This window comes from Giraffa tippelskirchi, chromosome 10, assembly GCF_054371585.1.
Source record: "Giraffa tippelskirchi isolate mGirTip1 chromosome 10, T2T-mGirTip1v1.2.pri, whole genome shotgun sequence".
Lineage (NCBI taxonomy): Eukaryota > Metazoa > Chordata > Mammalia > Artiodactyla > Giraffidae > Giraffa > Giraffa tippelskirchi.
This window is the reverse complement of record NC_137284.1, coordinates 55659052-55683262: the sequence shown is the minus strand read 5'-3', so window position 1 is coordinate 55683262 and position 24211 is coordinate 55659052. Positions and strand designations below refer to the sequence as shown.

The 24211-nt window shown below is 41.6% G+C and overlaps 1 non-coding gene across 1 annotated transcript; it reads left to right on the top strand.

Annotated features, from left to right (window-relative positions):
• The first annotated feature begins 23454 nt into the window (after positions 1-23454).
• On the top strand, positions 23455-23559 carry LOC145524911 (U6 spliceosomal RNA). Its single transcript, XR_014067945.1, has one exon. It is a non-coding gene; the product is annotated as a U6 spliceosomal RNA (small nuclear RNA).
• The last annotated feature ends 652 nt before the right edge of the window (positions 23560-24211 follow it).

The window sequence follows — 24211 nt, the reverse complement described above, 5'->3', positions numbered from 1 at the left end:
GTTGTCTATTCATCTGCCTTCACTGGAATTCATGCTTGCTAAAGATAGTTAAATCCACTAACAACAGGAGAGTGTTAGAAATTTCTCATTGATTACTTTGGAGAAGATCTTTTTTTTTAAATGAAAAGTCCCCAAAATGAATTTTTGAGAAATAGGTTCACCGTTAAATTCACCTCTTCAATAAAACCTAATTAAAGCTCTACTCTGATGCTTTCATCTCTTATGTATAAAACTAGTCCTTTTCTGGGCTTCCCTGGTGGCTCAGCAGTAAAGAAATCACCTGCCAACGCAGGAGACACAAGTTTAAAACCTGGTCGGGGAAGATCCCACACTCCTTGGAGCAACTAAGCCTGTGAGCTGCAACTACTGAAGCCTGCATGCCCTGGAGCCCGGGCTCTGAAACAAAGGAAGCCACCTCAATGAGAAGCAGGCACACTGCAGCTAGGGAGTAGCCCCCTTCTTGCCACAAAGGGAGAAAAGCCTACACAGCAATGAAGACCCAGCACAACCAAAAATGAATAAATAAATACATGAAACTTGAAAATGAATAAATAAAATAAATGAAGTTAAGAATGAAAAAAAAAAAAAAAAAGAACTAGCCCTGTTCTAAGAAGAATGAGAAAATTTGCCTAGACTGGAAGCCTGCCTAGAGACAGAGAGTAGCTATCGGGCTTTTGCTCTCTGTCAAGTGAGCGAACCACGCCTGGCTGATGCTTGGCCACTGCATTGGTGGAGGGAAGGCTCTGATAAAAACTGACATGCACAGCCCTCTCTCTCACCCGTGCATACACATGTTGCTGGATCATGAAAGTGACATATTGAAAATGTGAAAATATTCAGGCTCCATATCACTCAGCCATGACTTACCTGTTGTTTAAGATTCAAGTGTTTAGTGAACAAAGGACATTCAAAGATGGGAACATAAAGAGGCATCATAAGGCAGGAGATACAATTTTGCTACTCCAGAGACAGCCTAAAGCCAAGATACCAACATGAAGAGAAGATAGGCCGTTGGATTTCTCCGGAGTTGAGATTTTCTCAGACAGGCAGCGAAAGAAAGGCAGAGAAACAAGGAGGTTTAGGATTAGCCAGTAAGCATGTTTGACACATGGATCTTGACAGAGTCGGACATGGGGGCAGCAAGGCCTGAGAGATGTGAAGAGGGTAGAATCGTCAGTGGGTGGATGGTGTTGATAAAGCAGACCAGAGGTGCTGAGGTGCTGAGGGTGCTGAGGGTGGCTGAACCCCTGAGCTAGAAGGGGAGGCTGTTGTAGCCCTAAATGGGACTTGAACTCATGCTCTTTGGGAGTTTTACAGTGTTATCATGATATAATGGGTTTTTCCCACTAACTGCTATGCATGACATGATTTATATGGGAGAACGCTTTCCAGATTCCTGTGTTTTTTACGGAGATTTAGTCACATCTCTTCTGTAGACTGGAGACTCCTACCTAGATCTTGTAAGAAGAACGTGCTGTGCTTAGTCGTTCAGTCATGTCCGACTCTTTGCAACCCCATGGACTGTAGCCCATCAGGCTCCTCTGTCCATAGAGATTCTCCAGGCAAGAACACTGGAGTGGGCCCTTCTCCAGGAGATCTTCCCAACCCAGAGATCGAACCCAGGTCTCCTGCATTGCAGGTGGATTCTTTACCAGCTGAGCCATCAGCGAAGCCCTGTAAGAAGAACAGAGCAATCAAAATAGGCCTGGGGACGTTCCTGGTGTTCCAGTGGCTAAGACGTCAAGCTCTCAATGCAGGGGGCCTGGGTTCCATCCCTGGCTGGGAAAAAAGATCCCACATGTCACAACTAAGACCCAGCACAGCCAAATAAATACTTAAAACAACAACAGTAGGCCTGGATAATCACCATATATGACAATTGAGAGAGATTAAGTCAATTCTAAAGGAAATCAACCCTGAATATTCACTGGAAGGACTGATACTGAAACTGAAGCTCCAGTATTTTGGCCACCTGATGTGAAGAACTGACTCACTGGAAAAGACCCTGATGCTGGGAAAGACTGAGGGCAGGAGAAGGGGACAACAGAGGTTCAGATGGTTGGATGGTATAACCGACCCGATGGACAAACTCCAGGAGATAGTGAAGGACAGGGAAGCCTGATGTGCTGCAGTCCATGGGGTCACAAAGAGTCGGATACAACTGAGCATCTGAACAACAAGTTATATAACAGGTAAAAATCCTTCCTGATAACAAGATTGCTCTTCAAGCAAGATATTCCTTCTAAATATCGTTTACTTACTTCTGAAATTCCAGAAAAACATCTATTTCTGCTTTATTGACTATGCCAAAGCCTTTGACTGTGTGGATCACAGGAAACTGTGAAAAATTCTGAAAGAGATGGGAATACCAGACCATCTGACCTGTCTCTTGAGAAACCTGTATGCAGGTCAGGAAGCAACAGTTAGAACTGGACATGAAACAACAGACTGGTTCCAAATAGGAAAAGGAGTACGTCAAAGCTGTATATTGTCACCCTGTTTATTTAACTTATATGCAGAGTACATCATGAGAAACGCTGGGCTAGAAGAAACACAAGCTGGAATCAAGATTGCTGGGAGAAATATCAATAACCTCAGATATGCAGATGACACCACCCTTATGGCAGAAAACGAAGAAGAACTAAAGAGCCTCTTGATGAAAGTGAAAGAGGAGAGTGAAAAAATTGGCTTAAATCTCAACGTTCAGAAAACTAACATCATGGCATCTAGTCCCATCACTTCATGGGAAATAGATGGGGAAACAGTGGAAACAGTGTCAGACTTTATTTTTTTGGGCTCCAAAATCACTGCTCATGGTGATTGCAGCCATGAAATTAAAAGACGCTTACTCCTTGGAAGGAAGGTTATGGCCAACCTAGATAGCATATTTAAAAGCAGAGACATTACTTTGCCAACAAAGGTCCATCTAGTCAAGGCTATGGTTTTCCCGGTGGTCATGTATGGTTGTGAGAGTTGGATGGTGAAGAAAGCTGAGCGCCGAAGAATTGATGCTTTTGAACTGTGGTGTTGGAGAAGGCTCTTGAGAGTCTCTTGGACTGCAAGGAGATCCAACCAGTCCATCCTAAAGGAGATCAGTCCTAGGTGTTCATTGGAAGGACTCATGTTGAAGCTGAAACTCCAATACTTTGGCCACCTCATGCAAAGAGTTGACTCATTGGAAAAGACCCTAATGCTGGGAAGGATTGGGGGAAGGAGGAGAAGGGGACAATAGAGAATGAGATGGTTGGATGGCATCACCGACTTGATAGACATGGGTTTGGGTCAACTCCGGGAGTTGGTGGTGGATATGGAGGCCTGGCATGCTGCGACTCATGGGGTCACAAAGAGTCAGACGCAACTGAGCGACTGAACTGAACTGAACTTCTGAAAAGGAAATGCTCACTGAAAACTTGGGAAACTGACCATTTACCCCTTCCTTCAGTGAAAACACAAAGCCTTGGTGGCTTTGTTGGAGTCACAAGGATACAACAGCAAATATGACAGAAAAGGTTCCTGCTTCCTAGTGAGGGAGACTGCTAAGCCAATGTGGAATACTGTAATTAAGGAAAAAATGATTGGGGCAGTGAGATGGAGATTGGCTGCTGTGCGGGGTGGGGAATGGAGACACAGCAGATGCGGTGCTTAGAAAAAGTCCTAGAAGAGATGACAGCTAAGCTGAGATCCGAACAATGAGAACAGATCAATCAGAATTGGGAGAAGGGCATGTTAAGTGAAAGTAATACTTGTTGTTCAGTTGCTCAGTCGTGTCTAACTCTGTGACCCCAAGGACTCTAGCCCACCAGTCTCCTCTGTCAATAGGGTTTCCCAGGCAAGAATACTGGAGTGGGTTGCCATTTCCTTCTCCAGGGAATCTTCCCAACTCAGGGATCGAACCCATATTTATTGTGTCTCCTGCATTGGCAAGTGGATTATTTACCACTGAACCACCAGGGACACCCTGAAAGTGATATTTGCCAAGCCCTTAAGAGTGGAAGAGACATTAGCCAAGGCTAGGAACTGATCACAGCCCGGTGGGCTGGAGTTGAATGAGCCAAGCAAAGAACTGTTGGAGATTCAGTCTGCACAGTTGGCAAAGGCAGGACAGGAAAAGACACTGCAGATGGTGGGAAGGATTAGCATTTTGTTCCCAGTGCGACAGAAAGCCAAGTTGGAATTTTAAGCAGGGAAGACACATGATTCGTCCACATTTTCTTAAATACTATGTATTTTTAAAATTTTATTTATTTTTAGCTGTACTGGGATCTCTGTGGCTGCCCGTGGGCTTTCTTTAGTTGTGGAGAGTGGGGGCTCCTCTCCAGTTTTACTGGCTTGTCATTGTGGTGGCTTCTCTTGTTGTGGAGCACGGGCTTTAGACGTGCAGGCTTCAGTAAGTTGCGGTGCCTGGGCTTAACTGCCCTGCGGCGTGTGGAGTCTTCCCAAACCAGAGATGGAACCCATGTCTCCCTCGTCGGCAGGCAGATTGTCAGTCACTGGACCACCAGGGAAGTCTGGTCCGCATTTTTAAAGGATGACTTTGGGGAATTGAGAGGGTATAACTCTGGAGTTTGGAATTAAAATATATACTCAAATATATATAAAATAGATAACTTACAAGGACCTTCTGTATAGCACAGGGAACTGTACTCAATATCTTACAATAATCTATAATAGAACAGAATACATATATATATCTGAATCACTTCACTTTATACTTGAAACTAACACAACATTGTAAATTAACTACAAGTATTTCAATAAAACTTTTTCTTAAAAAAAGATGACTTGGGCTGCTTTGTGAAAAATGAATAGGGAAGGGTATATGAAAGTATTAAAAAGAAAATCAAACCTGTGAATGTGTCTCCAAAATCATAATTCTAATGCAGGTACACTTTTGAGTCTGCTTTTTGCATTCCACATCACAAGGATATAATCATATCATTAAAAGTCATAAGAAACAATTTTTAAGTGAATGCATGAAATGCTTGGGGCTTCCCTGGTGGCTCAGATGGTAAAGAATCTGCCTGCAATGCGGGAGACCTGGGTTCAGTCCCTGAGTCGGGAAGATTTCTTGGAGGAGGGCATGGCAACCCACTCCAGTATTCTTGCTTGGGAAATCCCATGGACAGAGGAGCCTGGCGGGCTACAGTTTATGGGGTCGCAAAGAGTTGGACATGACTTGGCAATTAAACAACATGAAACTCTTGTCTGTGTCTTACCTTAGTTTATTTCACCATTCTCCTATTTTTGTTGTTGTTTAGTCACTAAGTAGTGTCCAATCCTATTATTGGGAATTTAACTTATTTCCAGTGTTCTCTGTTTTACCTGTGACGACTATCAGTTCAGTTCAGTTCAGTCGCTCAGTCGTGTCCGACTATTTGCGACCCCATGAATCACAGCACGCCAGGCCTCCTATCCATCACCAACTCCCAGAGTACACCCAAACCAATGTCCATCGAGTCGGTGATGCCATCCAGCCATCTCATCCTCTGTCATCCCCTTCTCCTCCCGCCCCCAATCCTTCCCAGCATCAGGGTCTTTTCCAATGAGTCAGCTCTTCACATCAGGTGGCCAAAGTATTGGAGTTTCAGCTTCAACATGAGTCCTTCCAATGAACACCCAGGACTGATCTCCTTTAGGATGGACTGGTTGGATCTCCTTGCAGTCCTAGGGACTCTCAAGAGTCTTCTCCAACACCAGAGTTCAAAAGCATCAATTCTTCGGTGCTCAGCTTTCTTCACCATCCAACTCTCACATCCATACATGACCACTGGAAAAACCATAGCTAGTTTTATTTGATCTCTGGCTGCATTTTCCACCTTATTAGGATCCATTCCTATATGGGGAATGAAACTATAGGATCAAAAGATACAAGTACCGGATTATTCTAATTTCAACTTGGTGGCGCTGGGAACTACAGTCCCCAGAATTCCTTTCCCTGCACGCTTGGAGGTAGAATTGGCCAAGAGAGGAACTCAGTGTGGAGTTTGGCAGCAGCTTTGCTTCCTCTTTGGAGGTCTTTGTCATCAGAAGCTGAGCTGCCTGGTGAGTTCCAGGCTGTTCTCACTCTTCTCTTGGCATCAGTCCTTTCCCTGACTTCTGGCCCTGTGGATGGACAGTGGTCCTAGATTGGCTGCCCAAATCCTGGCTGCAGATCCCCCAGACAGTGGCCTCCCAGAGATTTCCCAACAGGTCCGAATCCCCCTTTGAATGTCCACAACAGTGTCTCGGATCTATCTGCTCTACCAGGTTCACCCACCCCCGTGGATTGGTCAGTGTCTCTCTGACTCAAACCCCTGGCAGGGCTTCACTTCCCCAGCTTTCTGCACAGTTGTGTAAGGTGTCTTCATATAATCAGTCCCATACTCTGTAGCACTCATGGTTCTGCTTGCCTGACTAGTCCAGTATATGAGTATCCTGATGGTTCTTGTTATGCATCACTAGATTGTGGTCCTAAAAACTCATAACCGGTTATATACTCACTGGAAGTTTATGAAAATGCCCATCTCATTACTGTCTCAACAGCATTGCTATTTTGGGTCACTATGAACTTTATGGGGGAAAGTTGATATCTAGTTTTAGTTTTCTTTTCTTTGATTAGTAATGATGAAGACCTTTTGGTGTATGTGATACTTTCTGTGATACTTTGATACTTCCTCTTTTCTTTTCTACTGGGCACAGTTGCCCTGTTTGTAAAGACGTTCGAAAATTTTGAGAACAGTTAGTAGCTACTTTATTCATCAGTTTCATTCAGTTCAATGACTCAGTCGTGTCTGACTCTTTGCAACCCCATGTACTGCAGCACACCAGGCTTCCCTGTCCAACTCCCGGAGCTTGCTCAAACTTTATTCACACTTCTCTCCTTTTGTCCATCTTGACATTCCCTGCCTAAATTCCTTCATATTATAGATTATAGCTTGTTGGTGGTGGTGGTATGTGTATGTGTGTGTTCTAGTCTTATATCATAGTTCAATATGGTCAAATTATAAGTCAGTACATAAAAGTGAATCAATTAGAGCTTTTAGATGAAAAACAATAGAGACTCTCCTATCAGTCCAGTGGTTAAGGCTTCACCTTCCAATGCAGTGGGTGTGGGTTCGATCCCTGGTCAGGGAACTAAGATCCCACATGCTTCACGGCAAAAACGAAACAAAGCAAAACATAAAACAGAAGCAATGTTTTAACAAATTCAGTAAAGACTTTCAATCGGTCCACATGAAAAAAAATCTTAAAACAAAGAAAAAGAAATCAAATGTAGTAGAATAAAGGAAAATGGGAACTTGTGGAATTTATGCAAATCTGTAGTAGCCTAGGCCTCAGTTCAGTGATCAGAGTGCTGGTGCAAGAATGAGTAAATTCCACCCATGTCAGTTTCATTAACACTCTAGTCAAGATTTAAATACCCAGGACTGAGGCTGAAATGGACCTAGCCTACATGGGGTGCTGGCCTCTGGTTTCATATGGTTACTGAGTGAAAAGACCTGGGTGAAAGAGAATCCAAAGGCCCCTTTCTTATCCATAGAGGGAGGGAAGGCACTTGAACTCACCATTTTACCAGAAGTATTTCCAAAACAGAGGGAGTCATTTCCCAAGAGAGACTGAAGTGTTGTTAAGAAGCACCCCAGTGCTTCTTGAATATTGGGTGGCCAATATCTAAATATCTATAGGCAAAATCTAACAGTCTTCAGTGAATTTTCACTGATACTGATTACAGACTGAACATATTTTGGAATCTCATAATTCCTTTTTAAAATTAATTTATTTTTAATTGGAGGATAATTGCTTTACAATATTGTGTTGGTTCCTGTCATACATCAACATGAATCAGCCATAGGTATACATATGTCTCCTCCTTCTTAAACCTCCCTTCCACCTCCCTCCCTATCTCACCCCTCTTGGTTATTACAGAGCATTGGGTTTGAGCTCCCTACGTCATTCAGCAAATTCCCACTGGCTATCTGTTTTACATATGGCAATGTATATGTTTCAATGCTACTCTCTCTACTGATCCCACCCTCTCCTTTTTGCACTGTGTCTACAAGTCTGTTTTATCTGTGTCTCCAATGTTGCCCTGCAAATAGGTTCATCAGTACCATCTTTCTAGACTCCATATATATGTATTAATATACAATATTTGTTTTTCTCTGACTCACTTCATCCTGTATAATAGTTTCTAGGTTTATCCACCTCATTAGAACTGACTCAAATACGTTCCTTTTTGTGGCTGAGTAATATTCTACTGTCATATTTCTTTTTAGCTACATGTACTCTACAAATCATCATTTATAAACCTATCTTGGAAATACATAAATGAATTTCCCTTTTAAAATTGTATAATATTATCTGAGCTTTATGGCTTTCAACAACCACTAATAGATCAAGACTTTTGATTGGGATGTATTACAGGTATTTGTCATCCCATATAGAAAAGCTTTATTGCTTAAAAAACTACACAATCCTGGAGTAGCAATTTTTAACGTGGGTGAAACCTTTTCTAAAAGGACTGTGTTGTTAAAACAATGTTTTACTAAAAACTAGGAGGGTATAACAGAAAGCCCTACCAATAATTTTCAGGATCTTTTATATAAGCTTTTTAAAAACTATACATATCTTCTTTTGTGGTTATATATTTTGTGGTTGTATATTTTTATGGTTATATATATATTAAATCTTGACTAGAGTGGTTATATATTATGTGGTTGTATATTTTTTATATATATATATATTATGTATATTTTGTGGTTAATATTACTCACTTAAAATACCAGTACATATTATCAAGGAATTGTGGAGCTGACTTCTTTCCCATTTTCTGTTTTGGCAATTACTCTCCAGTAAGAATAAGCAATGAGACCTAGTTTTCTGAATTGTTGGTTGAAAGTACTTGTTTGGCAGCTAACTGGGCATTGTAAACAGGAAAGCCACTATGAAAAGAAATTAAAACCTGAATTTATAAGGAAGTTAGGACTGAAAAATAAGAAACAGGGCTTCCCTAGTTGTCTGTCCAGTGGTTAAGAATCCTCTTTGCAATTCAAGGGACGCCAGTTTGGTCCCTGGTCCAGGAAGATTCCACATGCTGAGGGGCAATGAAGTCTGTGCACCACAGCTACTGAAGTCTGTCTGTCCTAGAGTCCGTGCTCCAGAACAAGAGAAGCCACCACAGTGAGCCTGTGCTCTGCAACTAGAGGAGCCCCGCTCACCACAACTAGAGGAGGCCCTTGCACCGCAGTGAAGACCCAGCAAAACCATAGATAAAATAAACAAGTAAACAAATAAATCATAATAATTTTTTTTTAAATGGACAAAGAATATGGGTAGGCCATTCAGAAGAAAAAAAAGCAAATGGCTAGTAAACGTGTAACGAATCATTTCCTAGTAATCAGAAAAATTGATGCTTTTGAGCTGTGGTGTTGAAGACTCTTGAGAGTCCCTTGGACTGCAAGGAGATCCAACCAGTCCATCCTAACGGAGATCAATCCTGGGTGTTCATTGGAAGGACTGATGTTGAAGCTGAAACTCCAATACTTTGGCCACCTCATGCGAAGGGTTGACTCATTGGAAAAGACCCTAATGCTGGGTAGGATTGGGGGCGGAAGGAGAAGGGGACGACAGAGGATGAGATGGTTGGATGGCATAACCAACTCGATGGACTTGGGTTTGGGTGGACTCCGGGAGTTGGTGATGGACAGAGAGGCCTGGCGTGCTGCAATTCATGGGGTCGTAAAGAGTCGGACACGACTGAGCGACTGAACTGAACTGAATCAGAAAAATGCAAATTAAAATTTAAAAATATAAGGGACAAGACAGTGTTCCCATAATATAAGGGATAAGAATCAGAATCTAATAAAGCCCTGGGTACCCAGACAACTTCTCATTTGCCCTCGATGGTCTTTGGTCTCTGATGTCCACTTTTCTGGACTTCTCTGGCTTTTTCCATCTCCTTCTTTGTAACAGCCTTTCCTGCTTCTGTACATACTAGCCCTTTCTCACTTACTGTACTCTAGAAAATCATTGCCTATGTTATCATCTCTGTCCTCAGTAATTGACTTCTAATACCCATTTGCCCTTTTAGCCATAGGAAGTCATGTTTAGCTGCACTCTTGACTACTTAGGGGCTTCCCAAGTGGCTCAATGGGTAAAGAATCCACCTGCAATGCTGCAGACGCAGACTCGATCTTTGGGTCAGTAAGATCCCCTGGAGGAAATGGCAACCCCATTCAGTATTCTTGCCTTGAAAACCCCATGGACAGAGAAGCCTGGTGGGCTACAGTCCATGCGGTCGTAAAAGAGTCAGATACGACTAAAGCAACTGAGCACCCAAGCATGCATGACCACTTAGATATACACTACATTTTTCAACCTTCCTTGCTGCCACTTGTGGATTTATGACTTTCTTTTGACCAGAAATAGTAAGTAAAAATTCTAGGTCAAACTCTTAACAGGAGTGTGCCTTTCCCTTTCCACCCTACTGGAGGAGTTGAGAGCCAGGAAGCTGCCCTGTGATCAGAAGGGAAATCAAGTCAAGATGACACAACCATCTTGTGGGCCTAGCTATCCCACTCAGGACTCCAATGTGGAGAGAAATTTCCATCTCTTCCACTCGGGGGTCTGTCACAGAGGCTTACTCAGCATTGTAGATAGAATGTACCCTTCAAGACTGAACCTTTACAAGGGTGGGTGGGAAGATTTTTCTTTTTTATAGTTGTCCCCAATCTTTCAGTTCAGTTCAGTTCAGTCGCTCAGTCATGTCTGACTCTTTGTGACCACATGAACCACAGCACGCCAGGCCTCCATGTCCATCACCAACTCCCAGAGTCCACCCAAACCCATGTCCATTGAGTTGGTGATGCCATCCAACCATCTCATCCTCTGTCATCCCCTTCTCCTCCTGCCTTCAATCTTTCCCAGCATCAGAGTCTTTTCCAATGAGTCAGCTCTTCGCATCAGGTGGCCAAAGTATTGGAGTTTCAGCTTCAACATCATCCTTCCAATGAACAACCAGGACTGATCTCCTTTAGGATGGACTGGTTGGATCTCCTTGCAGTCCAAGGGACTCTCAAGAGTCTTCTCCAAAACCACAGTTCAAAAGCATCAGTTCTTCAGTGCTCAGCTTTCTTTATAGTCCAACTCTCACATCCATACATGACTACTGGAAAAACCAGAGCCTTGACTAGATGGACCTTTGTGGACAAAGTAACGTCTCTGCTTTTTAATATGCTGTCTAGGTTGGTCATAACTTTCCTTCCAAGGAGTAAGCGTCTTTTAATTTCATGGCTGCAATCACCATCAGCAGTGATTTTGGAGCCCCCCAAAATAAAGTCTGACACTGTTTCCACTGTTTCCCCATCTATTTGCCATGAAGTGATGGGACAGGAGGCCATGATCTTAGTTTTCTGAATGTTGAGCTTTAAGCCAACTTTTTCACTCTCCTCTTTCACTTTCATCAAGAGGCTCTTTAGTTCTTCTTCACTTTCTGCCGTAAGGGTGGTGTCATCTGCATAGCTGAGGTTATTGATATTTCTCCCGGCAATCTTGATTCTAGCTTGTGCTTCCTCCAGCCCAGGGTTTCTCATGATGTACTCTGCATAGAAGTTAAATAAGCACGGTGACAATATACAGCCTTGACGTACTCCTTTTCCTATTTGGAACCAGTCTGTTGTTCCATGTCCAGTTCTAACTGTTGCTTCCTGACCTGCATACAGGTTTCTCAAGAAGCAGGTCAGGTGGTCTGGTATTCCCATCTCTTTAAGAATTTCCCACAGTGTATTGTGATCTACACAGTTAAAGGCTTTGGCATAGTCAGTAAAGCAGAAATAGATGTTTTTCTGGAACTCTCTTGCTTTTTCGATGATCCAACGAATGTTGGCAATTCGATCTCTGGCTCCTCTGCCTTTTCTAAAACCAGCTTGAACATCTGGAAGTTCATGGTTCACATATTGCTGAAGCCTGGCTTGGAGAATTTTGAGCATTACTTTACTAGCATGTGAGATGAGGGCCATTGTGTGTTACTTTCAACATGCTTTGGCATTGCCTTTCTTTGGGATTGGAATGAAAACTGACCTTTTCCAGTCCTGTGGCCACTGCTGAGTTTTCCAAATTTGCTGGCATATTGAGTGCAGCACTTTCACAGCATCATCTTTCAGGATTTGAAATAGCTCAATTGGAATTCCATCACCTCTACTAGCTTTGTGCATAGTGATGCTTCGTAAGGCCCACTTGACTTCACATTCCAGGACGTCTGGCTCTAGGTAAGTGATCACACCATTGTGATTATCTGGGTCGTGAAGATCTTTTTTGTACAGTTCTTCTGTGTATTCTTGCCACCTCTTCTTAATATCTTCTGTTGCTGTTAGGTCCCTACCATTTCCGTCCTTTATTGAGCCTATCTTTGCATAAAATGTTTCCTTTGTATCTCTAACTTTCTTAAAGAGATCTCTAGTCTTTCCCTTTCTATTGTTTTCCTCTATTTCTTTGCACTGATCGCTGAGGAAGACTTTCCTATCTCTCCTTGCTATTCTTTGGAACTCTGAATTTAGATGGGTATATCTTTCCTTTTCTTCTTTTCTCCCCAATCTTTAGAACAGCTTATATTTGACACTCAAAATATATTGGTTAAATGCTGTAATTAGCTGAATTGTGTCCTCCCAAAATTAGTATGTTGAAGTCCTAACCTTCAAGTGCTGCAGAAAGTGTCTGTGTTTGGAGACAAGAGTCTTTAAAGAGATAGTTAACGTTAAATGAGGTCATTAGGGCGAGCTTTGATGCAAATGACTGATGGTTATTCTAAGAGGCCATTTGGACACAAGCACAGCGGAAAGACCATATAAAGACATAGGGAGAGAACAGTCATATATACTACCTACAAGCCAAGGAGACAAGCCTCAGAAAAAACTGGCCCCACTGACACCCTGATTTCAGAATTCTAGCCTCCAGAATTTTGAGAAAACATATTTTTGTTGTTTAAGCCACCCAGTCTGTGGTTCTTTGTTATGGCAGCCACAGCCAACTAATACAAATATTTAAATAATAGAGAGATTTTCATAAAACTTTTTAAAAAGACAGAAAACTTTTCTTTTACTTAAGGACAATTTCAATGTGTGCTAGAATCACTTAAATAAAAAGTAAAAAGAGACCATTAAAACTAAAAGGTAAAGTTCAATAGTTTCAAGTTTGTTGAAGATTTGAGTCACTTGTGGACTTAGCAATTGATCAGAAATCTAATTCCCACTGAGATATTTAGAGGAAAAATCTTTGTTTATGTTAAAATCCTCAAGAACATTGCAAATTGCACCCTCATATTATCCAGGGTAAAAATGACTGCTTTAAATAGAACTTTTTTATGTAGCAGAAGAGCAAATTCTCATTCAAGTGACAGTAATTGTAGCATTTCAAGATGTGCTCAGACCAAAAAAAGTTCCTCTTCAGATTTGCTTTAGAGTTTAATGAGCTAAAAATCCACGACTGTACTCAAGTTAGAAGACAAACTTTTATAAAGTAGGTGTTTGTTAAGAACTTTCACTTAAAGCAGTGAAAACCTAGAGTAAACAAAAAACATATTTTACTGGAATGTTACAGGGAGTCTCTCAGAATAAGCAGGCAGAAACTAAAGGTGGCTCTGGCGACCAAGGTCTTCACCGTTACTCTTTCTGGGTGTCTATGTCTCTCTCTGGACTCTCTTGCCCTCTTCTCTCTGTTCCTTTACTCAGCTTTACTCCCACTCCTGTCCCCTTCCTCCTCTCTTGCTCTCTGTGGTCAAAGGTGGACGTGGTATTGGTAAGGCACGCTGTATACACAGAGCAGACATACCCTCTGTCTACAGGAGCAGGGGACCTTGATTCTTGGAGAACTGGAGATGATCTGTGTTTGGGCTAATACCCTCAAAAGGCTATGTTATCATGTCCACTTAAAAAAATCCACATGTATGAATTCTCATCCTTGAACTTTTTCTTTGTTAGAAAAATCACACACTTCTGGTAGCTGAATATAAATACTTAAAAAAAATTGCATCATTGTCTTCCTATTTTTTTTCAATAAATTGTAATTTGGAACAAAATGGACATGAGCTGGGCATTCTAAAAGATCTTGTTTACAAGTTAATAATTTTATCATAAACCAAAAAAATATTAAATTGAAGAAAAATGAATTGAGCTTGCAGTTCTGTTAACTTAGATCAAAAATAGAAGGTAAGATAGTTAGGGAGTTAGGGATGGATATGTACACACTGCTATACTTGTAATGGATAACCAACCAACAAGGACCTACTGTATAGCACAGGGAAGTCTGCTCAGTGTTATGTGGCAGCCTGGATGGGAGGGGAGTTTGGGGGAGAATGGGTACGTGTATATGCATGGCTGAGTCCCTCTGCTGTTCACCTAATACTATCACAACATTGTTAATCAGATATACTCCAATATAAAATAAAAAGTTTAAAAAAGATATAGCCAGAAGAGGGTAAAATCTTACTGACTCTTCTGAGAGTGCTTAAAAAAACAAAAAAACATAGGAGGTGGGAGAAGGCAGTCTACATTTACAATGCCTGCAGGCAACACATGGGGAAAATACTATCTTCGTTTTAGAAAAGAAAAAGTGAAGTCCTATTTAGACTCCACTTAAGAATCTATATTTAGAAATTTTTCTCAAGGCAATTTTAATTGTATTTATGAGGTGGTTTTATTTTTTTTAATCATCTCATTGTGCATTTTAAGGCATCTCATTGTGCATTTTTATGTAATACTGAGTGCGAACTTCTAGATAGTTTCAAGAGTTTATAAGACTAAGTGGCACTGTATTTTTATAACTTCATTGAGAAAACTAATGAAATTTCATACCGATTTATTTGCTCTTTTTTTAGCTTTAATTGTTTAAAGCTAAAGACATTTTACCTTTAAAAAAAATCACACACTTCATTAGGGTATGATGATGATTAGGGTATGATGATGATTAGGGTATGATTTTCTAGAGAACAAAGTCAACTGAAGTTGATAAAGCTCTATTTTGATGTAGTGTTCCCTGTGACCTCAAGTTAATTTCTGGGATTTAAAGTCTCTGCTGGTGGTGGTTTTGTTGCTAAGTCATGTCCGACTCTTGCAAACCCAAGGACTGTAGTCCACCAAGCTCCTCTATCTATGGGACTCTCCAGGCAATACTGGAGTGGGTTGCCATTTCCTTCTGCAGGGGATTTTCCCGACCCAGGGATAGAACCTGGGTCTCCTGCATAGCAGGTGGATTCTTTGCTAACTGAGTCACCAGGAAAGCCCTAGGGTACCAAAATTTTGAGCTGAATCTTTATTGATTGGTACTAAAATAAGACAGACCATTGGCAATGGGGAATGAGAAGCAAAGTTCTTTCATATGTGTGTGTGTGTGCGCGCACTCAGCCGCTCAGTTGTGTCTGACTCTGCAGCCCTGTGGACTGTAGCCTGCCAGGCCCCTTTGCCCATGGAATTTTCTAGGCAAGACTACTGGAGTGGGCTGCCATTTCCTACTTCAATAGATCTTCCCAACCCAAAGACAGAACTCACGTCTCCTGGGTCTCCTGCATTGGCAGGTGGAGTCTTTACACTAATGCCACATTGGAAGCCCTGTACACATATACACATCTTAAATTTTAAACAACAGTTGTCAATAAACAGAAGAACCAGTTTTCAAAGTAGCTGTATTTCTATCCCACATGTTTAGAGTACTCTTTCTGAAGAAACTGATGATGAAGAATTGATGCTTTCAAGAATATAGAGTTCATGAAATTATTTGAGTCTCTCTCTGACATCTATCACACTGTAACATATTTTCAATTGGCCCATCTGTTGGGGGTTATAAATTTACCAATACTTTAAAGAGTGGATCATTGTTTGACAGTTTATAGCTCATTCTCCTTGGAAACTAGGAGGACTCATGTATGAGGCAGGTTGGTACCCAGGCAGAATGGAGCTGATGAAGAAGAGGATTTATACTGGATGTAGAACCCTGTTCTACCAAGGTGCACGGGAGGGAGATGGGGGAGCTCTCTCATTTGCAGAGATTGTTTGGATCAGGGTTAATTCACAGCCTTAGGAAACAGACCAGACCAGACATGAGTCATTCACACAATACCATCAAGAAATCTACCAGACATGATTCTTTTAGTCACAAGTAATAGAAACCTCATCCCAAATTGGTTTGAGCAAAACCCAGATGAATTAGCTCATAAACTGGACAGTCCCAGGAGAGTGTAGGTGTGGCTTATGTGGAAACGTACATGATATAACCATAATCCGGTTCTCTTCACCTCTTGGTTTGGCTTGGTTCTTCTCTGATATGTAGGATTTTTTAAAAAAAAATTTTTGGATGTGGACCATTTTTCAAAGGTCTTTATTGAATTTGTTACAATATTGCTTCTCTTTTATTTTATATTTTTTTGGCTGTAAGGCATGGTGGATCTTAGCTCCCCGACTAGGGATCCAACCCATGCCCCCTGTATTAGAAGGCCAAGTCTTTACTACTGGACCACTAGGGAAGTCTCTGATGTGTTGGATTTAAGACATATCCTACCTTTATGGTTGTGAGACAGTTTCCTGAAGCAGTGCCATCTTTCAGTTCAAATGAAAGGGGACATCCCCCCCTCCACCCCCCCTCCCCCACCCGCTCACAGGACCCTGTACTCTAGGGAGTTCTCTGGATCTCCTTCAGCCAGGCCCTTCCCTATGGGGCAAAGAGCCTCAGGAGCCAAAGGCACACACTCCCCTAGAAGCTTCTCACATCCCTCTAGATCACACTCTGTGTACCACGGACCCAAGGATTCCCTGCCCCAAATCTCCAAGCTAGCTCTCAGTCCTGAGTGAAACTCTGCTTTAGTCCACCGCCCTGCAGGTGAGCGAAACTGACAACTTGCCCATCTTCAGGCTCAAGAGTGAGCTGCTTGCAGATGACACATATGGAATTTAGATGAGCAGGATGGGGTTCTCTTACATGTCTTGTGAGTCCCCTTCTGGCACAGAATTGAGGCAGGAGTAAGAAGAGAAGGAGTTGGACCATGGTGTGCAGATCTTTTCATCCAGCTATGTTTCAGAGCAGAAATCTGAAGAGTCTGAGGATTTGAACCTTGCCTTCAAGGTCATTATGAAAGTATATTTGTCCAAAAGTCAAAGTGTTAGTCGCTCAGTCATGTCCAACTCTTTGTGACCCCAGGGACTGTAGCCCACCAGGCTCCTCTGTCTGTGGGATTTCCCAGGCAAGAATACTGGAGTGGGTTGCCATTCCCTTCTTCGGGAGATCTTCCTGACCCAGGAATTGAACCTGGGTCTCCTGCATTGTGAGCAGATTCTTTACTGCCTGAGCCACCAGGGAAATAGAACAAAAGAACAATTAATATTTAACATTGTGTGGGATTTTACATATTTAAGCATATAGTTCTATGTTTAGAACGTAAGCCTCCACTTGTTTCCTTGCTCTGTGACTTCCACATATTATCTGTTTAGGTTACAATCTGTCAGGTTTAAATTTAATCAAAGAAGATGGGGCAACTATCCTACAGCTTTCAGAGGAAGTCCTGACGTTTTCTCTGCTTGTCTTTTTTAAGTCACATTCCTATCTCCGAACCAATCACCGTGTTCAAATAGGATATCTTGGGTCCAAACTGCCTAGGACTTAGAACAGAGGTCCACCTAGTCTACTCAGACTAAAATGGGTGAAGGTTGAATCTCAAGCAAAAGTTGGAGAACTGTTGCTAGAGAGAGGGATGTGTGTTTAAGCTAGAAGGCCAGCCATGATGCCGGGAAATCGTATCTGGTTCTCAATTGTAATATGTTGATGGTTTGTTTCAGAGGATGGCCTGGCAGGGACTGGTGGATCCTAGGAAGAGGGGCATCACTCTTAGTAAGGAAAGTGAGAAGGCAGACAGGGTGACTAGAGGCAGAATTGTATCCATGGACAAACCACCCAGGGGAGGATGGAACCACTCAGCGGGGAGAGGAGGAAGAAAGCTCTGGATCAGGAGTGCCCAGGCATCCATGCCACACTGAGTCTGGTATCATGAATTAATTCTGAAAGGCTTGCAGATAGTCTGAGGAATCTCTGCTTGGGCATAGCATATGGGTGAAACTGTGTCTGTGAGTAGATGGCATCTGTGGATAATACAAAGATGGTGAGTCAGAGGGAGGAAACCAGGCTGGCTTTCCCTGGCATTACTTCCAGAGAGAACACTCTTCAAAGAAAAGCTGGTCTCTTGAGTGTGATATTTGCAATGTTAGAATCATTATGACCAAAACAGAGTTCTTACACTTTTCAAAAAGGCATTAGATGAGAATATTATTAGTCTTAAGATCCCCAAGTCATGTTTATGCTTGCTTTGCCATAATTCATAAAATTCTAAGCCCTTTATAAACAGGTGGTTTTTATTAATAATCAAATATATTCAATTTACTATCATTACATAGATGGGGAACTAAAGTACAACTAAATTTAATCCACATACTGCAGGATTTACTCCCAACTCCTTCCCTATCACTTGCTTTCTTTGTCGAGGATTTCTAAGGGTATTTCCATTTCTGTTGGGTTAATTTTCTGGTTGTGTGCCTACGTGTTATGTTGCTTCAGTTGTGTCCAACTTTTTACAACCCTATGGACTGTAGCCTGTCAGGCTCCTCTGTCCACATGATTCACTAAGCAAGAATACTAAAGTGGGTTGTCATGCCCTCCTCCAGGAGATCTTCCTGACCCAGGGATTGAACCTGCATCTCCTGTATTGCAGGCAGATTCTTTACTGCTGAGTCACTGGGGAAGCCCAAAATAAAATTATAGTAACTCACATATTGGGCTTCCCTGGTGGCTCAGCTGGTAAAGAATCTGCCTGCAATGCAGGGGACCTGCGTTCAATCCCTGGATTGGGAAATGCCCTGGAGGAGGGCATGGCAACCCACTCCAGTATTCTTGCCTGGAGAATCCCCATGGACAGAGGAGCTTGGCAGGCTACAGTTCATGGTGTTGCAAAGATTCAGACATGACTGAGAGACTCAGCACAAACACACAACTTGTATATTATGGGGACTAATCAAATATATGATTTATATGGAAGAAAGTAAGACAGACCTTACTAATGTCCTAATTCATATCATTCTGACTCATAGAAACTTGAGCTTAGAAAAATATTTGGAAAGCTCTCTTGTCCATCTTTTCTTTACAGAGGAGGAGAACTTTTCAGATAGTTAACTGCCTTACACAGGCATTTCAAAGGCAAATACTAGATAATGGGAATATCCTGAAAGACCTGAAAATCACTACTTCTTTGTCTACATATAAAACTGGCTTGAGATGGGTTAAAACTTAAAAAATTGCTTTTTCTATAAATAATTGGGAAATGTTAATAGTTGTTTTTGAAAATAGAAAAAATTCCACTGGAGAGAATGTTTACTTCTCAGGAACTCTCAAGAATGGGACAAGGCCTTGGAGATTAGTTAGCTTAAAACCCAGTGTGATGCAAGAATCCTTTTTTTATTGCCTTGAAAATTATTGCAAGGTAGGCAATTTTGAAACATCATTAACAAGGAGAAAATGGCTTTGAAATACTGGATGTAAGTCAACAGGAGCAGCAGCAATACCACAGAAAGCAAAAGAGATAGGTCAGTACTGGAATGCTGGGACTCCCAGTCTAGATTCTGCTGCTGCTGCTGCTGCTGCTGCTAAGTCGCTTCAGTCGTGTCCGACTCTGTGCGACCCCATAGACGGCAGCCCACCAGGCTCCGCCATCCCTGGGATTCTCCAGGCAAGAATACCGGAGTGGGTTGCCATTTCCTTCTCCAGTGCACGAAAGGGAAAAGTGAAAGTGAAGTCGCTCAGTCGTGTCCGACTCTTAGCGACCCCATGGACTGTAGCCTACCAGGCTCCTCCATCCATGGGATTTTCCAGGCAAGAGTACTGGAGTAGGGTGCCATTGCCTTCTCCGCTAGATTCTGCTACTCGGCACTTATTCAACGTTCTTACCAATTATTTCTCACATTATATCAACATGGGGCACATATTAACTTTTGAAATGCCTGGAAATCTTTTAATAACTTGGCCCTAGGCAACTTTTAAAACTCACGCTTCTAGAAATTACACTGAAAATCACATTAGAGCTCAATGATGTTTTCATTCTCTGGGTTATGTATTTTCAGCAGCAAGAGGGACGCAGTAACTTCAGTGTCATGGTTAGTGGATTGCAAGAAGCATGGAATGATGATAGAGCAGAAAGGTCCCATATGGATGGGCTGAAAAATCATCTTCCTCATTTTATAGTTGAGGAAGCTGAGGCCCAGATCCCTTGGCTGGTTACTAGCAACCCCAAGGATGGGTAAATGAGTGGCTCAAGGACATCACTGAAGACCTGGGTTCTTTCCAGCTGTCAGTTCTGCCTCCTTCAAGGTATTCAGTTTTTCCACATGCTTACCTCAATGATCGGAAAGTAGATGGAGCAGCTCTGGGAATCACAGCTGGATATAATATTGCCCAGCTGAAAGTAAGGAAGGTATCTTTAATAGTAAGAAAGCCTTTCTTAAAGGAGTCCAGCAGATTTCTCACTTCTGATTGGTCAGAAGTGGGTCATGTGTCCTTCCTAAACCAATGGCAAGTAAAATGAGAGTGCTGTTGAGCCATTAAGATTTACCTTCTTGGGCTAGAATAGGGCCAGCCTCTTACTAGTACTTGGTCACATGGAGGAGGGTAGCTATTTGAACAAAACCTGGGTCATTTTAGCACATGTGTGCAGAGAAATAAATATTGAGTAGGCAACCAAATAAATCTTCTAAAAACTATTAGGCACCCCAAGCCTCAAGCAACAGCTGAAGATCACTGGAAATGATTTATTTTAGAACCTGCAGAGCATTTCTTTGCTGTGTCTTGCTCTGTTGCACCTAAAGTTTTCCTCTTTGGACTTCCCTAGTGGTCCAGTGGTTAAGTATCCACCTGCCAATGCAGGGGACATGAGTTCGATCTCTGGTCTGGGAGGATCCCATATGCCATGGGGCAACTAAGCTGTGCACCGGGGCTACGGAGCCTATGCACCTAGAGCCCATGCTCTGCAACAAGAGAAGCCACTGCAGTGAGAAGCCCACACACCAAAAACAGAGTAGTCCCCTCTCGACACAGCTAGAGAAAGCCCAACCAAAGCAGTGAAGACCCAGGACAGCCCAAAATAACCAAATAATTCATTTTTCTTCTTTCTTGTCTGCCTCACCACTTTCTCCCTCCCTATGTTTTCCCTAAACTGGTTGTGAACTAAAGTTAGCGTATACCACTTTCAGGGTCTACCGTATGCAAAGCATCATACTAATATAACAATGTTTGGGGCGTGTTTGTTACAACACTATAAACCAAATTCCTTAAGGCAGTTTAATTATTTTACAATATTAATGGAATTTCTATTTGATACCAAAACTTGTTTCTTGCTTTCTTTCTTTTTTTCACCCTGGTAATCACAGATCTTCCAAGAGAAAAGATTTACACTGAGTTGCAGCCACCAAAAGGGTTTCCCCAATGACGCAGTGGGTAAAGAATCTGCCAGTAATGCAGGAGATACAAGAGACTTCAGTCCCTGCGTCAGGAAGATCCCCTGGAGGAGGAAATGGCAACCCACTGCAGTCATCTTGCCTGGAGAATCCCATGGACAGAGGACCTGGCGGGCTACAGTCCAGCGGGTTACAAAGAGTCAGACACGACCAAACACACAGCATACATGGACCACCAAGATACACAAGAATCCACATCAGCGCACGGAGTTTTCCCTTAAGTATTCACCGTATCTTGAAATGCTAGTGAATGTATTATTTTCTCCACTAGTCATTTCATTCTATAATCAGAATTACATTCTCCACTAGTAGGAAGCTCTCTCATTTCCTTAAAATCCTTTTTAGTTACAGTTCCTTGTCTTGACAACCGTATCGGTGCTGTTGCACTAACTGACAAGGGGTCAGTTGCTTTGTGTTCTAAAACCTGCTATCAAGATTGAAATGAATATTATTCTTCAGCTCTGAAGGAATATAACATAAATCATCAAGCATTAAGATATAAATGTATATAAGTAGTGACTATAAAGAAATAAGGTTAATTATTATTTAACATAACAAACCTTCGTTAAAGATAAGCCGGTTCTTTCACTGGGCTAAAAGGCACAGGAAAGCACCTAGATTTTTCAGGAAACAAAACCTAGCTGAAGTCTACAGTGAAATATTGACTATTTCGGTGGCTTTTTGAAAGCTGTTCCTAAATCTTACTTTTCTTTTCTCTACAGTAGAAAAAATAAAAATACAAAGAATCTCTCTCTCTCTCTCTCTCTCTCTTTAGTCGCTAAGTCGTGTCCAACTCTTGCGACCCCATGGACTGTAGCCTGTCAGGCTCCTCTGTCCGTGGAATTCTCTAGGCCAGAATATTGGAGTGGGTTGCCATTTCCTTCTCCAGACAAAGAATAGGGTCAGCCTATAAGTTATTGTCCAGCTGGGACACTTTCTGCATGTTTCCCTCAGAAATTCTTTCAGGTCCTTTTATGGGGGAAGTTTTGCTTGAAGTTGAATACATATATAGAAAAGTGTACATATCATAAGTGGATTTTCAAAAACTGAATATATGTATGAAATAGATTTATTATGAAAAACCAGATTAAAAAATCTTTAAAATCAGTACCCAGACTAAGGATAAGAGTATGACCAACATTTAAGCTCAGATATTTTCTTTTTTTAAAAAAAATGTATTTGGCACAGCACCTGGGATCTTAGTTTTCCAACCAGGGATCAAACTAGGGTTCCAGCAGTGAGAGTGTCAAATCCTAAGCATTGGACTACCAGGGAATTCCATAAACTGAAATATTTTTGAGAATGAAAGGTGGCATTATTTTTTAACAGCCAGTTGAGGTATCAGTTCAGTTCAGTCGCTCAGTCGTGTCTGACTCTTTGCAACCCCATGAACCGCAGCACGCCAGGCCTCCCTGTCCATCACCAACTCCTGTAGTCCACCCAAACTCAAGTCCATCAAGTCGGTGATGCCATCCAGCCATCTCATCCTCTGTTGCCCCCTTCTCCTCCTGCCCCCAATCCTTCCCAGCATCAGGGTCTTTTCCAATGAGTCAGCTCTTTGCATGAGGTGGCCAAAGTATTGGAGTTTCAGCTTCAACATGAGTCCTTCCAATGAACACCCAGGACTGATCTCCTTTAGGAAGGACTGGTTGGATCTCCTTGCAGTCCTAGAGACTCTCAAGAGTCTTCTCCAACACCAGAGTTCAAAAGTATCAATTCTTCAGCACTCAGCTTTCTTCACAGTCCAACTCTCACATCCATACATGACTACTGGAAAAACCATAGCCTTGACTAGACGGACATTTGTTGACAAAGTAATGTCTCTGCTTTTTAATATGCTATCTAGGTTGGTAATCACTTTCCTTCCAAGGAGTAAGTGTTTTTAATTTCATGGCTGCAAAATTGATGTACAATAAACTGTGCATATTTAAATTTACAGTTTGTGCTCTTTTCAGCAGCACATATACTAAAATTGGAACAATACAGAGAGGATTAGCATGAGCTCTGTGCAGACATGACACGAATTTGTGGAGCACTCCATATTTTAAAAATAATAAAATAATACTAATAAAATAAATTTACAGTTTGATGAGTTTTGGCATATACCTGTGAAACTATTCACCACAAAATAATAAAAATATTCACCATCTCAAAAAGCTTCCCTGTATCTCTTTGTAACTTCTCCTTTCACCCCTACCTGTCCTATCTTCAGACAACCACTCATCTGGTTTCTGTCACATTTGTATTTTATAGAATTTATATTGACAGTATCAGATCTTAGTAGAAAAGCTTTCAGTTTTCCACCATTGCACATTTTAGCTATGGGCTTGTCATATATGGCCTTTATTATGTTGAATATGTTTCCTCTATACACTGTTTGTTGAGAGTTTTATCATGAATGGAGATTGGATTTTGTCAAAGGTCTTTTCTGCATCTATTGAGATGATGATATGCTTTTAAAATTCATTTTGTTAATGTCTTGTTTCATGAATCATACACTACATTCTTTTTTGTTTGACTTTTTTCCACATAGTGATTCTTAAACATTGTATGTTATGTATCAACAATTTTTTCATATGGATTTCTGAGTAATATTCCATTGTATGGCTAAATCATGATTATTTATTCATTCTCCTATTGTTGGATGTTTGGGTTTCCAGTTTGGCGTTATCATAAATAAAGCTGCTATGAACATTCAT